This window comes from Ptychodera flava, chromosome 5 (assembly GCF_041260155.1).
Source record: "Ptychodera flava strain L36383 chromosome 5, AS_Pfla_20210202, whole genome shotgun sequence".
Taxonomy (NCBI): Eukaryota; Metazoa; Hemichordata; class Enteropneusta; family Ptychoderidae; genus Ptychodera; species Ptychodera flava.
In genome coordinates, this window is record NC_091932.1 from 36,322,721 (window position 1) to 36,334,075 (window position 11,355).

The following is an 11,355-nucleotide window of genomic DNA, read 5'->3' on the forward strand; positions in this document are numbered from 1 at the left end:
CGGGGCTCAAGGGAAAAACTGCATATTTTTGGACTTTTATAAAGTTGCAATGTTATTGCTTTACCTTATCTTTTGGGCTTGACTAATTAATACAAGGCAATGTTATGATATGTCTAGACTTGATCATGTTAATGTTAGCTGTAAAAAGACTTTTAAGAAGACAGAGAAAGACTCACTCATAACACTGCAAGCAGACAGACATGTACATAATATAAGAGTACCCTTTCAGAGAATTTCTCAATACTCATATCAATAAATCTGGCTTTCACAAACATAACTCATACTCTTGTAAGATTGGAACATACATCATCATTAAAACATTAAAAAGTAACAGTAAAACTATATTAATAAAAAGGCATTGGCTTTGGTAAATATGGAAGAGTATGATGCTTGCACGTGTAGCAATAAATGTCACAAAACAGAAAAACTAGTTGTACCTACTATGTTTCACAAATAAGACTGAAAAACTTGAGTATTATAAAGTGCTATATTTGTATGACTGGTGACTGCCCACTGCAGTGATAACGCTTATAAACAAATCTTATTTGCTATACCTTGCTATTTAATGTGTGCCAGTAAGCACATTGCTTTGATTCTGTATATAGACATTTGAACTCACTAGCTAGCGTTCTATGGAGTTAGAGTGCCAAACCGACTTGAGGTGGAGCGACATTGTAGAAAATGCAATATGTGGTTGCCATCTTGGTCAATAAGTCCACACATCCATCGCACTTTTACTGGTATGTCTGAACGTCTTCAAGAAAAAAGTGTGTAATTTTCATAAATGTTATGCAGTAAATGACATTATTACATATGTACCACAGATAACCAATCTGTTGGCATTACACCGTATTTCATTATTCTTTTCATTTGTAAGAACTTGGATCGCAATTATGAGACTGTTGTTAGTAACAAAAAACATATCATTGTGTCCAAGCAGGAATTCCCAAAATTGTTTAACATGTAGATTTACTGAGACTGGACAAGTGAAAATTTTGAAAACTTCCTGAACTTTCACTCTCACTTGTTCATCAGGAATAAAGAAGAAACATACACGACATGACATTGCAAAGTGTGGTGATTTGTTTATGGTTCTCTGTCTGATGTGTGTCGAGTGGCCCTGGTCACAGTGGTGTGTTGTGTAACTGAGAGCATGTAGCTGATTAAAGATGTAAGCAAGACCACACCAAGCCCTGCTGTGTTGATGTTGTAAAAATTGCTGATACATGTCGAATAAAGCAACAGCTTGGCCAAATGAGTTTTGCAGCTTAACGAATTTGACTGTAATAAGAGAACCACATGGCCAGCCTTGGAGGGCACTCTGTGGCGTTCCGAAGGTATTTTCCTCGGGATACGGTACTTCTTGTACTTTTCCTTGCTTCACTCAGAAAAGCCCTGGAGGCAGAATACACCATATCCTTTGGGAAATACCTTCGGATCGGCACAGAGTGCCCTCCAAGGCCATGGGGTTCTGTCATATTACCTGACTTTCACCTAAGATAAATGGACATACATACATCATGCAGTCATTCTAGAGGTGATCTACTTGTTTATGACTGGATACTGGATAGATGACGATGAAATCAAATGTGGAATCCCAGCATATTGCTACAAAACTGGTAATACCCTAAAATTCACTCTGATTCATGATAACATTTGTTCAACTATTAAGTGTATGTTTGCAGACATCTTGAAAGGAAAACATTACTTCTTTACAGTGAGGAAAGGTCAACCAAAGTTTTCCGTTTGATGTATGTAGGCAAGCTGGCATGGCAGGACTATTTGATGCACCTGTCTGATTATCGAGACGGGTAAACTCCTAATCCATTTTATGCTATCTCCTAAATAATTGTTTTTATTTTTGCAAAGTGTATTAATGAGTATTGCTTGAATATGCAAATCACTGATACGTATTTGGCAACACATAATATTCATTGCCATAAAATTGTGCGCAAAGCACACTGCATATCAGTGTTTAGGTGAAACTTAAGTGCCGACTTATTTACAAATGGATAAAATCCATGACCGTGTCATGGTAAATTTTGAAATTTGCAGAATTAATTTCTTTGATTGTACTATTATATAAAATGACTTACCTAAAAGCTCTGATGGGTCTTCATTTTGATATCGTTTTGTTGTAGTATTTTTGCTATTTCTGTATTTCCAGATCCTGTAAATTGTTGATTAAAAATAATCATTGATTCAAATTATTAAGTCTCATTCAAGAGAGAGCTAATTTGCAATTTCTTTTTTACTTGTTTTTTCGTTATAATCAGCGTTTAAAATATTTAACTCTGCCTGTCATGAATGGAAAGAAATGTTCCCGGAAAATTGTTTTTATCATATATGCTATATGCCTGTATTGCCATTCTCCTATTGTTTAGACGGTACTCAGATATGAACCCGTATTTAACTAGTGAAAATACGAATTATAGTTTCACTGTAACCGATCTACTTACAGCGACACGTACGCATGACCTTCGTTGGTATATGTACATATAAAACAGCTGAGCGAGTAAGACAAATGACAATCCGAAATGTTATTATGATTATGGTCAAATTTTTGTTGTTTGCAGTCAGTTCATGGGCATTGCACTTAGGCACAAGCACAGTTGTACCAAAAACATACAAAATAACGCATTGAAAATGTGTATCTTGCCGACACCTGCATTCGTTCACGGCCAGTCCCATACGGTGCAGTCTTTTCATGTCGTCTACGCTGCTGAAGATTAATATACTGGTCGATAGTGCATCATGATAGAATCGCTTAACGACAATTTTCCTGTTGATGAGCTTAAGTATCTAGGTGGTGAATTACATCGTTTACAACCATAAATCAACCACAAAAATCCAACCGCACTGAAAATACTCGCGACAGACAAGGTTGAAGGTGCACATCTTTCCGATTTGTGCCTGTCAGTAAGACTAGGTCATAATCGTGTCTGGTGCCACCAGTGCCACTGGGTTTCAGATACGATGTAAGATCTAGGGACAGTCAAACTTATAGTCAAAGTTTAGTTCTATTTAGGCAAGCCAGGGAAGAAAGTATACGAGCAAACGACGGAAATACCTTAGAAATGTTTTATTCATACAGCAATAAAATCACGAACGAGTTTAACGACACTACAGCTTACAGTGTACTCACTTCATGTTTTCCCTAATCCGCTCACAAATTCCTTTCTAAGATGGTAAATTCGGCATATTTGACGTCTGGGGACATGTATAATTCTTCGAGATAAACTGACTGGTACGGGTATTATATCCACTGTGCATTCATAGATGTCGCAGAGCTGCTTGCTCTATGCTCTCAGCTGTTCATACTCGATCGAGTTTGAAATCGAACGCTGGCGTGGCGAGAGTATTTTGGCGGCCTTATAACTTTCACGCAGGGATGAGGTTATGCATCAAAACACGAAAACACGTCACCCATTTTACACACTCCAGCCTATGTTTTACATCCACCGTCATTTTAACCCTTTTCCTGCCAAGTCCATATTTCACCACCAGGTCAAGATGGTTAAAATTAATGAAACACAACATATTCCATATTGTGTATTTTAACATAACTTACATTTGAAAGCTGTTGAAAACATAAATACTGTAAACTTGAGTTTTTTAGACTAAAGACGCTATAACAGACCAAGTCAAATGTGTGAAAATACGTCATGTTATGGCTCAATACTGCTTTTTACTGACTTGCCTGATGGGGAAGTGATACTGTCTGGCAGGAAAAGAGTTAAACTAAAAATAAATCTTCTTCAAATTGTGGAAATCTGTGTTGACATCGTAATATTTAAATTGTTTGCTTTAAAAGGTGCTCCATAAACCCTCCTTTGAAGTGGAATGGCCCAATAGCGGAATAATATCAAGAAGTGATACGGTTGTCATCACTCCTTAGCAACCAACTTTTAAGTACAGCCAGGAGCAAGCAAGGTTGATTTCAGTTGATTTTGTCGCTAATTTCGGAGCGTCCGTAGGAAAACAATCATAACCAAAGCATGATATATGATAAGGGGTTATTACACATTGCAAAATTATGGTGAATGTAGATCTTGACTGGATAATTTAGTTGCAATGAAATATAGGAGACCTCATTAAAGTAAGTTGTTTTTGGGAAACTCGATCACTTTCATGAAAAAACAAGTCATCGTTGATGACACAGTCCCCACTTGTTAATAATGGGTACTTTGATTACATGTCCTCAGAGAGGATAGAGTCCTCTTCATTAGTTAGGTCTGTGATAAAAATACTTTGATACAGATGGCGCTCAATGGCCAAGAATGAGTTCCATGGTGATGAAAACATAAAACCAATGTAGGCCACCATCCTAAAGTTCATAAATGAGTCAACTTGGAATTAATCAACAGGATGTTGCAAAACATTTTTGCATACAATTCTAACACTTAACAGATTATCACTGGTACCATATTTCGTAAAGTTTGATGCAGTATTTACAACACTATGAGATCAACATCTGTATCAAGTTTCATCACATTTGACATTGTATTAATTTGTGGCTATATCACCCTAATTAGGAAAGTTCATTACTTATGCAATTACAAATTAATTAAAATGACACTGATAAATGTCTTTTTCAATGTTAAATTAATGTGAGCTTAACATCGGTTAACATCTGTATAAAGTTTCATGAATTTGATGCAGTACATATTTCTTGACATATCAGCCTACTTACGAAACTTCAATAATTGACATGTTACTGCTACATGACGTGAAACAAATTGACGAGTATATGTATGAAATTGGTCAATGTCAACTTTGAATGATACTGGTGGAAATATGTCTGAGTTATGGCTCTGTACATGAAAACATCGTAATAAAATGGCTGCCTAGAGACCATATTGGATTGTATCACATAAAAAATCGACGTACATATGTATGACATAGATCAATGTCCTTGTACCAACTTTGAATAAAATCGGTTGAGATATGCCTGAGTTATGCCTCTGTATATGAAAAAATCGTAACAAAATGGCCACACAGCAGCCATATTGGATCGTATCACAAAACAAATTAAGGTGCATATCTATGACATAGGTCAATGTCCTTGTACCAACTTTGAATAAAATCGGTTGAGATATGCCTGAGTTATGCCTCTGCATATGAAAAATTGTAATAAATGGCCGCCTAGCGGCCATATTGGATTGAATCACAAAACAAATCGACGTGCATATCTATGAAATTGGTCAATGTCCTTGTACCAACGTTGAATAAAATCGGTTGAAACATGTCTGAGTTGTGGCTCTGTACATGAAAAAATCGTAATAAAATGGCCGCCTGGCGGCCATATTGGATCGTATCACAAAACAAATTGACGTGCATATCTATGAAATTGGTCAATGTCCTTGTACCAACGTTGAATAAAATCGGTTGAAACATGTTTGAGTTGTGGCTCTGTACATGAAAAAATTGTAATAAAATGGCCGCCTAGCGGCCATATTGGATTGTATCACAAAACAAATCGACGTGCATATCTATGAAATTGGTCAATGTCCTTGTACCAACTTTGAATAAAATCGGTTGAAACATGTCTGAGTTGTGGCTCTGTACATGAAAAAATCGTAATAAAATGGCCGCCTGGCGGCCATATTGGATCGTATCACAATACAAATTGACATGCATATCTATGAAATTGGTCAATGTCCTTGTACCAGAATAAAATTGGTTGAAAGATGTCTGAGTTATGGCTCTGTACATGAAAAAATCGTAATAAAATGGCCGCCTGGCGGCCATATTGGATTTTATCACAAAAAAATTGACGTGCATATCTATGACATTGGTCAATGTCTTTGTACCAACTTTGAATAAAATTGGTTGAAACATGTCTGAGTTATGGCTCTGTACATGAAAAAATCGTAATAAAATGGCCGCCTGGCGGCCATATTGGATCGTATCCAAAAACAAATCGACGTGCATCTGTATGACATATGAAGTAATCCTTGTACCAAGTTTGAATGAAATCGCTTGTTGCATCTCTGAGATATCTGTGTGAACGGACGGACGCACGCACACACGCACGCACGCACGCACGCACGCACGCACGCACGGACATGACCAAACCTATAAGTCCCCCCGGACGGTGTCCGTGGGGACTAATAAACAATTTGTTGACAGGACAAGTACGGATAACCAAATTTAATGTCAAGCTTGCAACCTTTGTGAAATTTATTGTCTAAAGTCTTGGCAGTGGGGCACTTAAAATGTGTATCACCTACCTTAAAACAATATCAAAGCCTACAAGTGAAATAACAGCAACAGCAACAAAAGCAATGCCTACTGTTGCCCCATTAGATAAACCAGATGATAGCATGCCATTTCCATGTTCAGTGAAATCCTTGAATGATGTTTCTTTACTTCACCGACTGAAGTATTGGAGTCTTTGAGCGTGGTCAATTTTACCAGACCATCCATGGAAGTGGTTTCCAAGGATGATGTGGTTGAATCTAAAAGAAAATGTAAGTAAGGTCAACCAATCATTATTCTGGTCATTACACTTTTACCATTCCCTCTTCAAAAATGTTGCTCAAAACTTCTCTCAAAGGAACTTCACATTATTCTTTGATAATTAACAATAAAAATGAAGAGGTTGTAGAGAAATTTGGGATATCAGAAAAGAGAAAAATTTACCTAAAGATGTATTATTTGACACTGAAAATGGCTGCTATTCCATACATTAAGTGTTAGAAAAACAATAAATCTTTTTTAAAATGTGTACGCTGTACAAACATACCGGTACATATTAAAAAAAAGCTGAACTGTGGAAAATATTGTAAAAAATTGAGTATCCGAAAACAGTCCAACCTTGAATGAAACAGCATCAAGTAATGAGGATCAAATGTACAATTCATTAAAATATAAATAAAATTAATCAAGCTAAGTAGCAAGTCAGACCACTTTTTTATGTAACTTCATTAAGTTTTAACTGTCCGCCACTTGTTCTGAACATGAAATCTTCAATTGCTGTTGATAACAATATGAGTTACTGCTGAAGTACTTCCAGCAGGGCTCGAAATTTTTTTTTTTCCCTGGTAGTCCACTTGGGCTACCATTTCTGAAGTTGGTAGCCCAGTGACAATGGCTGGTAGCCCATGCATATTTTAGTTTAGGGATATTGTTTTTCATTAATCAGACAAGAAAAAGCAATTTTCAAGATTCTGTCCATGAAGTGAATTTTCTAGTCATTTGATGTGAATACTTGCACACCTAATACCAAAGGAAACAGGTATAAAGCCCCCCCCCCCCCCAAAAGGCATCGTTGATGACACAGTCCCCACTTGTTAATGGGTACTTAGATTACAGGTCCTCAGAGAGGATAGAGTCCTCTTCATTAGGTCTGTGATAAAAATACTTTTGAATAAATTCGCTTGATACATGTCTGAGCTGTCGTTCAGGACATGAAAAAATCGTAATAATATGGCCACATGGCGGCCTTATTGGATCGTATCACAGAAGAAATCTATGTGCATATGTATGACAGACATCCAGCTCTATGGGTTTGCTCAGAATTAGATATACGCATAATTAATAAGGTACAGTATGAAGCATCATAAGGTCTCCCATCATACCATATATGAAGGGTGTACCACTTGTGGTTACAGAGTTATGGACAAATATGTATATTTGAGGTCAAAGGTCACCAAGGTCACATGACATTTTGTCAAAAAAATTGTATTGCTAAGTTTTCCCTATATACCAAAAATCAGACCTCTAGCTCTATTGGCTCGCTCAAAATTAGATATGCATATAATTAATGAGGTACAATATGTGGCGTCATAAAGTGTCCCATCATACCATACATGAAGGGTGTAGCACTTGTGTTTACTGAGTTATGGACAAATATGTATATTTGAGGTCAAAGGTCACCGAGGTCACATGACATTTTGTCAAAAAAATTGTATTGCTAAGTTATCCCTATATACCAAAAATCAGACCTCTAGCTCTATTGGCTCGCTCAAAATTAGATATGCGCATAATTAATAAGGTACAATATGTGGCGTCATAAAGTGTCCCATCATACCATACATGAAGGTAGTAGCACTTGTGGTTACTGAGTTATGGACAAATATGTATATTTGAGGTCAAAGGTCACCGAGGTGACGTGACATTTTGTCAAAAAAATTGTATTGCTAAGTTATCCCTATATACCAAAAATCAGACCTCTAGCTCTATTGGCTCGCTCAAAATTAGATATGTGCATAATTAATGAGGTACAATATGTGGCGTCATAAGCTGTCCCATCATACCATACATGAAGGGTGTAGCACTTGTGGTTACTGAGTTATGGACAAATATGTATATTTGAGGTCAAAGGTCACTGAGGTCACGTGACATTTTGAAAAAAATAGTATTGCTAAGTTATCCCTATATACCAAAAATCAGACCTCTAGCTCTATTGGCTCGCTCAAAATTAGATATGCACATGATTAATGAGGTACAATATATGGCGTCATAAGCTGTGCCATCATACCATACATGAAGGGTGTAGCACTTGTGGTTACTGAGTTATGGACAAATATGTATATTTGAGGTCAAAGGTCACCGAGGTCACGTGACATTTTGAAAAAAAATAGTATTGCTTAATTAAGTTATCCCTATATACCAAAAATCAGACCTCTAGCTCTATTGGCTCGCTCAAAATTAGATATGCACATAATTAATGAGGTACAATATGTGGCGTCATAAGCTGTCCCATCATACCATATATGAAGGGTGTAGCACTTGTGGTTACTGAGTTATGGACATATATATATATATATATATATATATATATATATATATATATTTGAGGTCAAAGGTCACCAAGGTCACGTGACATTTTGTCAAAATATCTGAGATATCTGCGTGAACGGATGGACTCACGGATGGACTCATGGACGGACATGACCCAATCTATAAGCCCCCTGGACTTCATCCGTGGGGACTAAAAACTGTGTCACTGCATCCTTTTGCAATATGAATACGATGAGAAACTAAATTTTTATTTTTCTTGGCATTATACATGGGAGTCTATGGACTACCTTAGACATGGGAGTCTATGGAGACTGCCTTATACATGGGAGTCTATGGAGGTGAAAACTAAAAAGTCCTCTAACACGGCCAAATTTGATCGCATTGTGAAACAAATCGACATGCATCTGTATGACATATGAAGTAATCCTTGTACCAAGTTTGAATGAAATCGCTCCAGGCATCTCTGAGATATCTGCGTGAACGGACGGACGCACTCACGCACGGACGCACGCACGCACGGACGCACGCACACACGGACATGACCAAACCTATAAGTCCCCCCGGACGGTGTCCGTGGGGACTAAAAAACACAAAAAAACAAAACAAGCAAACGCAAACAATTACTGTTTCTGGTCCTGATATTCAGCAAAAGTGATGCGGCAAAGCGGTTTTCTCTTTTTTCTTTTCTTTTTAACTATGCCGGTTTTCGCACTATTGATGCAACTTACAGTTATTGTCTTTTATCGCTGGCTGCATAATACATCCGTTTTCTTTTTAGCGTTTTTGGACATGCAAACAGGGATATCAAGGATAGCTGAACTGATGAGTATGTAATCCCAAAAAAGTCATGACGCGCAGGTTCTGAAATGGCGAACGCAGTGACCAGAAACAATCTTTTTTGACCTAATGGACAACATGATACTCAAAATTTAGTAACCTGTTGATAACTTGTTCACTGTCAGAGTTGTAGGCATATTTTGACAGTCGTCCTGACAACAACCGCAACCTTCTCAGCACGACTAGACATACTGTAGCAGGGCTTAAAATAGACCATGGGCTTTCTGTAGGGAGGTGGCATATTGTCTGTGATTGATACATTATGATCAAAATGCAATAAAAATGCATTTTCATTGGCCATCATTTCCTGTGCCTGTCATCCAAGTACATCAGTTGAGATATTGAAACTTGGTTCCGAAGTTTCACTGCACGGTTATGTTTGTAATTTGCATACCAAAGTCAAAGTCTGGCCTTACTCAAGTAGCTATGTCCTACTGAATTTGACTGCAATGTAGCTTGTTCCAAAGTGACGGACAGGACATGGCATGTCAACACGCGAAGTACTGACTGAATTTTATGTCCCGGTCTTTGGTAGTCTGTGTGGGCTACCATTTCATGGAGTTTGGTAGCCCAAGGAAAAGTTGGTAGTCTATGGACGCGGGACTACTGCTAATTTCGAGCCATGTCCAGCATTCACACATCACTATAAAGGTTGCACATTTTCATAAAGTTTTACTCCAGTATTGTGATGTATTAGACTGAAAGATCCGTCGCTCAAGGGTGCTCTCTACGCTCCCCCCACTCGTATTTGATTGACAGTGTTGCCATGACCACCATACTTATTATGTGGAGAGCGGACTTAGTTCAATAAATATTCAACAGCAGGCTGCATAAACTTCGCTCATTTCGGTGGCCAGAAGCAGCTGTACGAGTGACTAAATTTCTTTCATCTCACCGCGGCATGCGACAGACTGCGTCCACTCGTGAGTAGGGGGAGGGGGAAGCATACAGAGCGCCCTCGAGTGACGGATCTTTCAGTCTAATGATGTATGTCCTATAACCTTAATTAATAGCAAAAACTAGAAGAACAGACTTGCCGGTAACAACTTCTGATTTGGCTTCATTTGACCTAACACAGTCCCTGTTTGGGCTAAAAGCTCTTGAAGTGCCAAATGAATTGAGTTAAAGGCCTGTACCTGATCCCAGGGATCAAGTCCCTGGCCTTTACGGTGTTTAATTGTGGACAAAAATGATCCACAGAGAAATATTAACATTTCATTAAAATTTGTATTCATCTGAAAAATATAGATAGCTGATGTTGATCAAGAGATATTGTGACATTATAACAGTTCTCCATCTCCCTACCTGCATGACAATTTCTTCATAACCAATGTGGGCATAAATTGGCTATTAAAGCTTTCTTGCTATTCTGTATTTCATTGAGAACCAGGTCCATTGATAACTCTGAATTGATCAGAGGTTGTTTGTGTTTTGTAGATTGACTTTAAACTCCAGCAGACATTGCAGGCCATATTTTGTCAATATATACATAAGTATGCTTAGCTTGTACAAAAGTAAATTATACAGTGACTGTATGCATACCAGTTGTTCCACAAAGCTCCTCTGACTCATCTGATCCATCTTGGCAGTTGTTTTTGTTGTCACATACAAGAGTCTTCTTGATGCAAGCAGTTCCATCCTTACAAGAAAACTTTTCTTCTTCTGACAATACATTACCTTGAGGAGTTAAAAATACATTCTCAAGTACAGAATACCTATATTTGTTCATGACAGTCATTTGTCTTCAGTTAAAATAACTGAAAAAATTGT

General features: G+C 37.6%; 1 long non-coding RNA gene across 1 annotated transcript; it reads right to left on the bottom strand.

Moving 5' to 3' along the window:
- Nucleotides 1-567: 567 nt before the first annotated feature.
- Nucleotides 568-11,248, bottom strand: LOC139132601 (uncharacterized). Its single transcript, XR_011552371.1, has 4 exons — nt 11,128-11,248; nt 6,234-6,461; nt 2,097-2,170; nt 568-754 (listed from the first exon to the last, which is right to left on the bottom strand). It is a non-coding gene; the product is annotated as an uncharacterized lncRNA (long non-coding RNA).
- Nucleotides 11,249-11,355: the final 107 nt, after the last annotated feature.